This window comes from Dendrobates tinctorius, unplaced genomic scaffold (genome assembly GCF_039654945.1).
Source record: "Dendrobates tinctorius isolate UK_male_01 unplaced genomic scaffold, ASM3965494v1 ptg000074l, whole genome shotgun sequence".
In the NCBI taxonomy this organism is placed as follows: Eukaryota; Metazoa; Chordata; class Amphibia; order Anura; family Dendrobatidae; genus Dendrobates; species Dendrobates tinctorius.
In genome coordinates, this window is record NW_027361742.1 from 17,530,855 (window position 1) to 17,542,922 (window position 12,068).

Here is a 12,068-nt window from a genome sequence, read left to right on the forward strand (position 1 = left end):
ACAAAAATGGTATTTATGTATCATTGGTGGGGAGTCAAGGGGTATAAAAAAGCATTTAAATGAAAATGGAAAACTGTTTAGACTTATCTGAAATAAGTGAATTATTCTGACTGTGTCTTTATTTACAATACAACTGTAGGATTAGTAATGGATGGCTTCTCTATTACTAAGCCATGGACTTGATGTCACCTGAAAATACAGACATCAACCCGACAAATATTACCCCACTTGCCACCACTACAGAGCAAGTGGGAAGAGTCAGGCAAAGCGCCAGAATTGGTGCATCTAATAGATGTGTCTTATCTTGGCAGTTGCGGGCTGCTATTTTTAGGCTGGGGGGGCAATATCCATGGCCCCTTACCAGACTGAGATTACCAGCCCCCAGCTGTCTGCTTTTTCAAGGTTGGTTGTCAAAAATGGGGGGTGACCCTATGTTTTTTTAAATTATTTAAATTAAAAAAACAGCATGGGGACCCCTCTACTCTTGCTAACTAGCCTTGCTGACAGCTGATGGTTGCAGCCCTCAGTTATGAATTTTGTCTGGCTGGTTTTCAATTTTTTACAGCTCATGAGCGGCTAATGAAAACTCCCATCCGCCGCTTCTGCTCTCACTGTAATTAGCAGTAGCAGGTGTCAGATGATGGGAGCTTTAGGCCTCTTTCACACATCAGGTTTTCGCCGTCAGGCGCGATCCGGCGCTTTTGACAGAAACCGGATCCGGCGAAATGCAATGCCGGATCCGGTTTCACCCACATTGACTTGCATTTGCGCCGGATCGCGCCGGATGGCCATGCGTTTCATCCGGTTTTCGCCGGATCCGGCAATGTGTCGCAATGTGTCGCGATCCGGCGTCTGGAAAAAACGTCTACTGTAACGTTTTTTGTCTCCGGCGAAAAAGCCGGACACGCCGGATCCGGCGCGTCCGGCTTTTTCACACAATGAAAGCCTATGAGCGCCGCAATGCGCCGGATCCGGTTTTTTGGTCTGAGCATGCTCAGTAGCTCTGCCCACAAGACATATATAAAAGCAAGACAGTGGGACCCACAGCCACACCCAACATGCCACCCAAGAAAGCAACCAAGCGAAGCAGGAGAAGGCAGGAGACCACTGCAGCACCATCAGCACCACCACCACCCCAAATGGAGCAGCAAATAGAACATGCTGAGGAGGGGAGGCCAGCAGCAGATGAGAGACGGTAATTATCAAATCCCCCATTCCTCCAAACTAGGGCCATGGAATATCAAGATATTCATTGGCCCTTTGTTTCTCTTTATTCAACAGCCGCCAAAGAGATGCAGCAGCAGCAGAAATGGCATCACTGGCAGCAGCAATACCCACAGCCATGGAGTCTGGCCATCAACAGGACAGCACATCTTCTTCTGGGAGCCCTCCCTCGCATCGTCAGCGTTTGACGGTAAGTTTTTATTTCCAAAATCCATCATCTCTGTAATATATGTCTATTCATTGCCTTTTATTTCAAAACGGGAATCACAAGATGAAGAGGAGCTCCCAGAAGAAGAAGGAAGGGGTGGACAGACGCTTGGAGTGGGCTCACAATTGGTAAGTTTTTTGCATCAAACGCAGAAACACAACATCACACTACACACAACACATAGAAAACAATGTTCTGCAGACCACACACAGCAAACAAATGCCTACATCCAAACTCATAACATTTTTTGTTTTCTTCTCTAGTCTTCCCAATCTGGTGCTCGGCCAAGAGGTCCTCGCAGTGCCTCCCAGGGTCGTCGGCGACAGCAACGCGGCGGTCACCAGCGTGTAAGTATAAATATTTTTGCTTTGTTTTTTTGCACTTTTTATTTCATTTCTTTTGTGGAGGCTAATTATGTTATTTTTGTCTTTTTCTTTAACAGCCTTCACAGCGTGCTCCCGACTCTGACGGTGAGGATGGAGGGATTGATGTGGACCGCCTCATCGATCTCGTCAGAGAAAGGGAGCCGCTCTGGAATATGGCTGACCGCCGCCACGCTGACCTGATCATTACCCGACGACTCTGGGAGGAAATCTGTTCTCTCCTTGTGGGCCGCTGGGAGGACCTCGAAGCTCGGGACCAGATTAAAGAGCGTAAGTATATACAGTAACGGTTGCTTGATGTAAACCAGTGTTTCCCGAACTCCAGTCCTCGTGGTCCCCACGGATCATGTGTTCAGGATTTCTATTTACTATTGAAATCCTGAAAACATGACCCCTGGGGACCATGAGGACTGGAGTTTGTGAAACACTGATGTTGTATACTAACCACTCCTTTCTCGTTTCAGGGAACAGAATTGTGAATTGGTGGCGGTCTGTGAGGGATCGTTTCAAGAAGGAGTTCAATAAAGAGATGCGGGCCCCGAGTGGATCTGGAGGACGCAGGAGCAAGTACAAGTACGCACAAGCCCTGTCGTTCCTCCGGGAAACAATGCTCACCAGAAGGTAAATATTACACACCACATGTGAAAAAAATGTTAGATGTAACTTTTTTTTTTCAGCCAGGGCCATACCATGTCAGTATTTTAATTGTTTTTTTTTCTCTTTATTCCACAGCACGGTGAGCAGCACTCGGGAGCCTGCACGATTGGACCCTTCTGAGGCGATCCCTGAGGAGACGGCACCGAGGGACACTTCAACCGCCCCGGTACATCTGCACCTTCCCTGCCTTCCCACACATTCGACCCATCTGTCCCATCCACCAGCACAGGAGCATCGTGGCCGCCTACATTACATGAAGCTGCTGGTGAGGAGATCGCTTTCCCTTTACCCCACCCTTCTGCCCCTGCCGCCTCTAGTACACCTGCGGGTACTGGGCGACAGCGGCAGAGGGGTCAGGAAAAGAGTTATGCGCAAGAGTTATTGCATCTGAATGCATCTTTCCAGAACTGTCTCAAAGTCTTGTCAGAGCAAATCTCCGCAGGCTTTCAGCAGATCAACTCCAGCATTCTGGAGGTGAAGACACTTCTGCAAACCATGCAGTCAGAAGCAAGATCTTCGCCAAACCACACCTTTTTCAGGTCTGTTGTGGAGCGCATGGAAACGCTCTCTCCTGCCCAGCAGATGCATGTAATGCATTCGTGCCACGGTGCTCTACAGCAGGTTACCTCCCAACCTCCACCTCCCACCACTGTAGTTCCTCCACCTGCACCCCCTCCAGCCACTTTCCATCCTCCCCCTCCTATTACATCTGCACCCCCTCCAGCCACTTTTCATCCTCCCCCTCCTACTACATACCAGCAACCTGCCCAGTACCAGCAACCTCCCCAGTACCAGCAACCTCCCCAGTACCAGTCATCTCCCCACTTCCAGCAACCTGCCCCGTACCAAACTCCTTCCCCGTACCAAACTCCTTCCCCATACAACTTTCCATCAACATCATCTGCTCCTACAGTCCCTGCCCAACCCTCCACTCCACCACCCACCACCTCTTCTGCTTCCCACATGTCCACCCATTCTGTAGTTTTTTCCACACCTTCACCTCTAACTGTTCCTTCCCCACCAAGATCCCAGTCCTCTCTCCACACACCCAGTGTCGAAGTGTCCCGCAGCCCCTCCAGCAGTATTTCCACCCCACAGTACACAGAATTGTAATGTTTGTTTTTTGTAATAAAAATGCCCATTGGGTTTAAAACCTTTCTAAAAAAGTTTTTTTGCACTTTAAAAACATTTTACAAAAAAAAAAAAAATTTAAATAAAAGTTAAATTATCGTTTCACAATGGTTGTCTGTCATTTCTTTCTGCGGCGAACTATGTTTTAAAAAAAGGTTAAATACAGGGTATTTCAAAGGTAAAAAGGTATTCAAAACCAGGTATAACTGTGGGTAAATTTTAGCTTTTTGCCACAGTTGTGTTCCTGGTTGTGTTTGAAGCAAAGTATTTCACTTAAAAAGTTGTGTTTATTGTTGGTGATTTCCTACCAATGTACACAACTTTTGTTAAAAGGTGAAATACTTTGCATAAAACACAACCAGGTACACACCTGTGGCCTAAAGGTAAAAATAGTAAGACCATGACAAGATAGCCAACTTTGGTTGGCAAAGGTATATACTGTTGGTCCAGAAGGTACACAAGTTTAGGGCAAAAATCTCTCACACTCTGTCATCCCAGTGTACTCTGCCTTGAGGTGACATAAAGTATAGTGGAAAATTGTCCCTGAAACCGTCACAGAACTTCTAGTGGTAATATTTCCAATGACAACATCCATCTTCGCCAGTAACTTGCTCTTCTCTCCAACCTGCACTTTCTTCTCTACAACCTGTCAAAGAAGGGCTGTAGGAACATGCTATATCTAGTTTTCCAGTAGCCAATCCCGTTCGGAAGGCCACAAGGGTCAATTTTAAAAACCGGATCCGGCGTAATCCGTCGAAAAACGGATAGAAAAACGGATGAACCGGATGAGACGGATCCGGTTTTGTCTGTCAAGAAAAAGACGGATCCGGCAGAAAACCGGATCCGTCACATCCGGTTTTACTAAACATTTGCCGGATCCGGCGTTCCGGCACGACGCCGGATCGCGCCTGACGCCGAAAACCTGATGTGTGAAAGTAGCCTTAGTCCCATCAGCTGACACCAGTGACCGAAGGTAAAGTTTATACTTCCGATCACAGCTGAGCGTGTCTTATGACAGCGTGGAAACCGTGGCTTTCTGACCGGCGGGGAAGATTACCCTGCCGATCAGAAACGGTGTTTGCCATGCTGCCATGCACATGACAGCGCAACAAACACCTGGTGTTCGGGCTGACGAATCCGAACAGTAACATGGACTTTCTGGTGAAGTCCGTGTTCAGTGTCCTTGCCCGAACAGTAGGTGTTTCGTACGGACGACGAACTTTACTGTTCAGGTTTGCCCATAGCTACCCTTAATCCTAGGGCTCTTGTTGATTAAAATTACTTCTGATTTTGATCCAAAATGAGGAAGGTAATTGTGATGGAACAGTTTGTAGTAAATATAGCAATTTTGTCATTATTGTCATTTCAATGATATTCTGCCAAACCAGGAAACCCAGGCCTTGTTCCAGGAATTGAGGCTTTCTGTCATGACTCTGAACAGGATGGTTCCGCCTACATCCTGGTCAGGGTTAATTTTAGTTTGCCTATCTTTGCTTCTGGGGCAGCTATTTAATGTTGACAGTTCCTGGATTTGGTGTCGGTGATACTTCCGTATACTCGGTTTGTGGTTGCTGACCTAGGTTACTCGCCCGTAAACGTTGTGCCTCTGTGCTGGAGTGCTTTGCTGTGTATGACCCAGTTTGTCTCCTGTCTTTTGCCTCTGTGTCCTGCCTTGTACTGCCCTGTCCCTCCTGGTTATCTGGCCACTTGGCTTGTCTTCGTTTACTCACTGTCTTATCCGTAGGTACCACGCTCTCATCTGACTTTTGACCCTCCACTCTCCTTTGACTATGTTTACTTTCTGTGCCCTGTACTCTGCGCACTCAGTTGCCTTCCCTGTCCTCACGCTTGGTGACTCTGCCCCCTGGTCACATGACTGCTTAGTTCCAGGTCCTGTGCTCACTGCTTAGTCTCAGGTCCTTGAGCACTGCGTGCCTTGTCCCTTCACTGTGTTTGTTCATGTGCCCCCTGATAGCGCCCCCTAGGCTGCACCAGTGACACCTTTGGTGTCAAAACACTTTCCTCAAGTTTGGATAAAAATGGGAGGAAATTAAGTGCAAACATCTTTGAGAGGTCTGAGGGGATATCAGTGCCTAGATAGTCAACTAAGTCATTTGATGGCCATTTAAAAGGGAAGTTAGCTGTTAAAGTGTCTATCAGTTGCTGGGGTAAGGACATGTCAAGGGCCTCCGACTTATCAACATTTATTTTAAAATTTGACCAGTTCTTAAAACACTCCAACTCAGACATCAGGAAGGGTAGGGAAACGTGTGGCTTTGTGATGTAAATCAACAAATCTTCAGCATTTATATTAATGTTCCCCAATTGTAATTCTCCATATGTGTAGGATAGAGCGCATTGCCTGTATAAGATGTTCCATTATTAATATGTACAGGAGGGGAGACAAAGGGCACCAGTGTTTAGTCCCATTCTTCACAGAAGAGGGTTCTGAGAGTGAGCCACTGATTTTTAGTCTAGCAGAAGGGGAATTATATAGGGCAAGAATTATAGCCATGAAAGATGGGCTCAGTCCAATGAGTTTTAGAGATTGAGAAAGGGAAGACCTGTAAATCCTATGAAAGGGCTTCTCGGCTTCAAGTGATAAGATCATAAGGGGGTTTTAGGAGTATTAGCATAATCAATAATATGACAACGTTTTAAAGGTATTGTCCTGGGCCTCTCTTCCTGGGACAAAACCAAGCTGATCCAGCTGGATCAAGATGGGTAAATGAGGGTTTAGTCTGTTATAGAGTATTTTGGCATAAAACTTTAAATCCATATTTAAGGGTCTTTTCCTGGTTTAGGTATAACCGCTATGTGAGCAAATGTGGACTATCTGTGGAATTTTCCTACTGAAGTCTGGAGGTTATATAATTTAGAGTGATAAGATATGAAGACATCAGCAATATTTGGAGTGGTGTTTACTAAAATGTCTCAAGGACCTTTAACCCCTTAGTGACGGAGCCAATTTGCAGCTTAATGACCAGGCCAATTTTTACAATTCTGACCACTGTCAATTAATGAGGTTATAACTCTGGAGCGTTTTAATGTATCTTGCTGATTCTGAGATTGTTTTAGTGTGACATAGTTTACTTCATGTTAGTGGTAAAATTTCTTCTATATGACTTGTGTTTATTTATGAAAAAAAGCGGAAATTTGGCGAAAATTTTTAAAATTTTGCAATTTTCAAACTTTTAATTTTTATGCCCTTAAATCAGAGAGATATGTCACACAAAATACTTAATAAATAACATTTCCCACATGTTTGCTTTATATCAGCACAATTTTAGAACAAAATTTTTTTTTTTGTTAGGAAGTTATAAGGGTTAAAAGTTGACCAGCGATTTCTCATTTTTGCAACAAAATTTACAAAACCATTTTTTTAGGGACCACATCACATTTGAAGTCACTTTGAGGGGTCAATATGACAGAAAATACCCAAAAGTGACACCATTCTAAAAACTGCACCCCTCAAGGTGCTCAAAACCACATTCAAGAAGTTTATTAACCCTTTACATGCTTCACAGGAACTGAAGCAATGTGGAAGGAAAAAATTAACATTTTAACTTTTTTTTAATTATAAAAATTGTCTCTTCAGAGAGGAAGAGAACTAGAACTCTAGTGCCACCTATTGGAAGTAACAATCCTAAAAGTCAATGTTGACCCTTTAACGAGCCTTGTTACATGACTTAGGATAAAAGCCAAGCCAGAATCTCAATTTGCAGACGCTGTGTTTCGGGGTACTGCCCCTCGTCAGTGCAAAGTGTGAGATCTGGTTTGGCTGTGAGAGAGGCGTCTGACCAATATCCTAGAAGCATCATTTCTCCTTGCGGAGAATGACATGCTAAGCATGTCGAGATGAGGAGACTTAAAGCCCCAATTCTCCTCTGAGAAATATGCTAATTATGCAAATTACCAAGGCTCCTTAAAGGGTCAACATTGACTTTTAGGATTGCTACTTCCAATAGGTGGCACTAGAGTTCTAGTCCTCTTCCTCTCTGAAGAGACAATCTGCATAATTAGCATATTTCCCAGAGGAGCATTGGGGCTTAGTCTCCTCATCTCGACATGCTTAGCATGTCATTCTTTGCAAGGAGAAATGAAACTTTTTTTTTTTTTACAAACATTTTACTTCAGAATCAATTTTTTTTATTTTCACAAGTGTAAAAGAGAAAATGAACCACAAAATTTGTTGTGCAATTCTCCTGAATACACTGATACCCTATGTGTGGGGGTAAACCACTGTTGGGGCGCATGGCAGAACTCAGAAAGGAAGGAGCACCGTTTGACTTTTTCAATGCAGAATTGGCTGGAACGGAGATTGGATGCATGTCGTGTTTGGAGAGCCCCTGATGTGCCTAAACAGTGAAAAACCCCCACAAGTGACACCATTTTGGAAACTAGACCCCTTAAGGAACTTTTCTAGATATGTGGTGCATACTTTGATCCCCAAAGTGCTTCACAGACGTTTATAACGCAGAGCCGTGAAAATAAAAAATCATTTTTTTTCCACAAAAGTGATTTTTTTTTAGCCCCCAATTTTTTTATTTTCCCAAGGATAACAGGAGAAATTGGACAACAAAAGTTGTTGTGCAATTTGTCCTGAGTACGCTGATACCCCATATATGGGGGGAACCACTGTTTGGGCACATGGGAGAGCTCAGAAGGGATGGAGCGCCGTTTGGAGACCCTCTGATGTACCTAAATAGTGGAAACCCCTCAATTCTAGCTCTAGCCCTAACCCAAACACACCCCTAACCCTAATTCTAACCCTAATTCTAGCCCTAACCCTAATTCCAGCGCTAACTCTAACCCTAATGGAAGAATGAGAATAAATATATTTTCTTTATTTCATTATATTTCCCTAACTAAGGGGGTGATAAAGGGGGGGTTATTTACTATTTTTTTATTTTGATCACTGTGATAGGGTTTATCACAGTGATCAAAATGTACCTTGAATGAATGAATGAATGGAATCTGCCGGCCGGCAGATTCGGCAGGCGCACTGCACATGCGCCCGCCATTTTCTTCCCAGAAGAACATGGCGGCACCCACCAAAGGATTAAGGAGGGCCTGAGGATGATCGGGGACCCAATTTCTCTCTCCTCTGATGTGTGATCACATCAGAGGAGAAAGTAAATTCAAAATCGCAGCTTTTTTTTTTTCTTTGCGTCGCTGTTATACAGTTAATAATAACGGCGACTGCAAAAGCGGGCTTGGTAAAAACCAACCCGAATCATGTTCTCTGGGGTCTCGGCTACCCCTGGCATTGTGTTGGATAAGGATATAGTCCAGTCTGCTGTACGAATCATGGGGAGTAGAGTAAAAGCTATAATCTCTATCTGACGGTTGTTGGATTCTCCAGAAGTCACAAAACTTTAGATGAAGGAGAGCTCTTTTGGTCAGTTTGATTACTGTATATGAGAGATGAGATTTATTTTTAGAATTATCAAACACTGTGTCTAATTTAGACTTAACATCTCCACAGAGTATTACAGTACTTCTAACAAGAGGAGTAAAGGCCTCGTCACACACAGCGAGATCGCTAGCGAGATCGCTGATTTTGTGATGCAACAGCGATCTCGCCAGCGATCTCGCTGTGTGTGACACGCATCAGCGACCGGCCCCCCCACGGATATCGCTAATCATGCAGGAATGTCCTGGGCCATTTTTTGATCGTTGGTCTCCCGCTGGCCAGCACGCATCGGCAGCGGGAGAGCAACAATCATCGAGCTCCCAGCGCTGTAAGCAGACGCTGGGAGCTGTTATCCAAGGTAAATATTGAGTAACTAAGCACGCATCGCTTAGTTACCCACTGTGTACCTTGGATACCTGCATGCTCGCGCTGGGAGCTGGTATCCAAAGTACACAGCGGATAACTAAGTGACGCGCGCGCTTAGTTACCCGATATTTACCTTGGATACCAGCTCCCAGCGCGAGCATGCAGGTATCCAAGGTACACAGCGGGTAACTAAGCGACGCGCTCGCTTAGTTACCCGATATTTACCTTGGTTCCTCGCTGGTTCTGATCGCTGGTGAAATCTGCCTGTTTGACAGCTCACCAGCGATCATGTAGCAAGGCACCAGCGATCCTGACAAGGTCGTATCGTTGTCGGGATCGCTGGTGCATCGCTTAGTGTGACGGGTCCCTAAAGGCCCCTTTACATTTAGCGATGCACCAGCGATCCCGACCACGATATGACCCGGTCAAGATCGCTGGTGCATCGCTAAATGGTCGCTACTGAGCTGCCAAACAGGCAGATCTCATTAGTGATGCAGCAGCGGTTGGCGGTCACTCTTACCTTTCAGACACGGCGAGGGTGTCAGTCTTCTGCCTGCGTCCATGGCTCGCTCGTTGGCGCCAGCAGGAAGTCGACGACGAGAAATGGACCAGGCCGATCTCGCGCGATCAGCGATAGCCAGCGGGGGAGACGGTCGGAGGTAAGTATCACATGTAGCGACATCGCTAGCAATATCGCCGCTGCGTCACAAAATCGGTGACACTTTAGCGATATTGCTAGCGATATCGCTATGTGTAAATCCTCCTTAACTGTCAATCAGATTGGTAATAAAGGATGACTGATCTTGATTTGCAGCATAGGCAATAATGACTGTAAAGAGTTGCCCATCAATTGCCAGAGAGAGGATATATCATTTATACAATGTGATTTTCTGGATTTTATTTTTGATATTTTGTCTCTCAATGTTAAAATTAATCTATCCTTAAATTTATAGACTGTTAATTTCTTTGACAGTGGGCAAACTTATAAAATCAGCAAGGGATCAAATACTTATTTCTCACACGGTAAATGGAAAAAGAGGGTACACCAGGAACTATTCAATGTAAGATGTCTTATTAGAACACAGAACAAAGACATGACATAAAACCATTAAAAAGCAGGTGAACCAAAATACTCAACTGGTGAGCCAGAAAATGTGGCACCACAGCCACAGGAAAATTTGTTATAATAGCAGCAAGCACATTATGTTGTAAAATGAATAAGTAACATATTAGAGTATTACAGTCCCAGTGTAAACATATACTACTAATTAGATGCTAAAGTGCATATACTATAAACACAAGGAGGAAATCTAAGGGTGTTACAAGCATATTAATGCACACTGCTATGCTGAAAAGTTCTCCAATACGCGCTTTGGGGACATGCTTCGTCAGGGGGACTGCCTAGTTTTCATAATGGGGTCACTTGTGGGGGTTTCCACTGTTTAAGCACTTTAGGGACTCTCCAAAGGCTACATAGCATCCGCTCTCAATTCCAGCCATTTTTGTGTTCAAAAAGTCAACCAATGCTTTTTTTCCTTCCACATTTCATTAATTCATGTGAAACACTTAAAGGGTTAATACAATTCTTGAATGTGGCTTTGAAGATGTTGAGGGGTGAAGTTTTCAGAGTAGTGTCATTTTAAGGTATTTTCTGTCATACAGCACCCCAAAGTCGCTTCAAATGTGATGTGGTCCATAATAAAAATGTTTTTGTAAATTTTGTTTTATACACCCGTGAAAATTGTTGGTACCTCTCATTTAATGACAGAAAAACTCACAATGGTCACAGAAATAACTTGAATCAGACAAAAGTAATCTATACATATAAAAATGAGCGTGTGTGTATCAAGCCATGCCCATTGCACATAGCCACACTCAATCCACACGCAATCCACACGCAATGAGTGTATGTGTGTGCATCAAGCCACACTCACTCCACACGCAAAGCCCCATATAAGCACTGGACTATGAGATGGAGGATATGTATGATGGGTATACGGGCATGGAACTATGGGATGGAGGATAATCATTTATAATTTGTTATAACTAACCACAGTTGGTTACTATGCCTGGGCAACACCGGGCTCTTCAGCTAGTAATAAATAAAAAATCTATGAATTTTTAAAAAAATTCTGTGGAAGCATTGTTGAAAAGCAATGTCTGACTTTCATTTGTTCATTTTCATAGATTTGTTATCTATTTCTTTTGTCAGATTCAAGTTATTTTTTGACCATTGTGGGTGTCACACTGTAATACACTAATCTCACCTCTACTTTACCTGCATGATGAATTAATAGGAAAAGCACGTGGTATTGATGGAGCTGTTGTTTTCTTGCCAAAGAAACTCAATAAGATCAATGAGGTGGTTAGCCGCACACGGAATGGAGAAATAGTAAAGATGACAATTACTTTCACATTTGAGTTAAAACACACTTCACCAACTTGCTTTCACTTTTACAACATTATATTCCGAAGCCTTGAAGAAAAAGATGAATATATTGTGAAGCAAACGGGTATGAATAATTATTATCACCCAAATGATGTTACATAAGTCAGAACATACGCAACCTATTAGTGGTGAAATGATTTACCACAGAAATTTAGAAGTATGAGACTACAGTAGTGTCATCTTGTGGACTGATATGAGCCACAAAGTCCTTCAAAGTGAAACTGTTGTGGATGT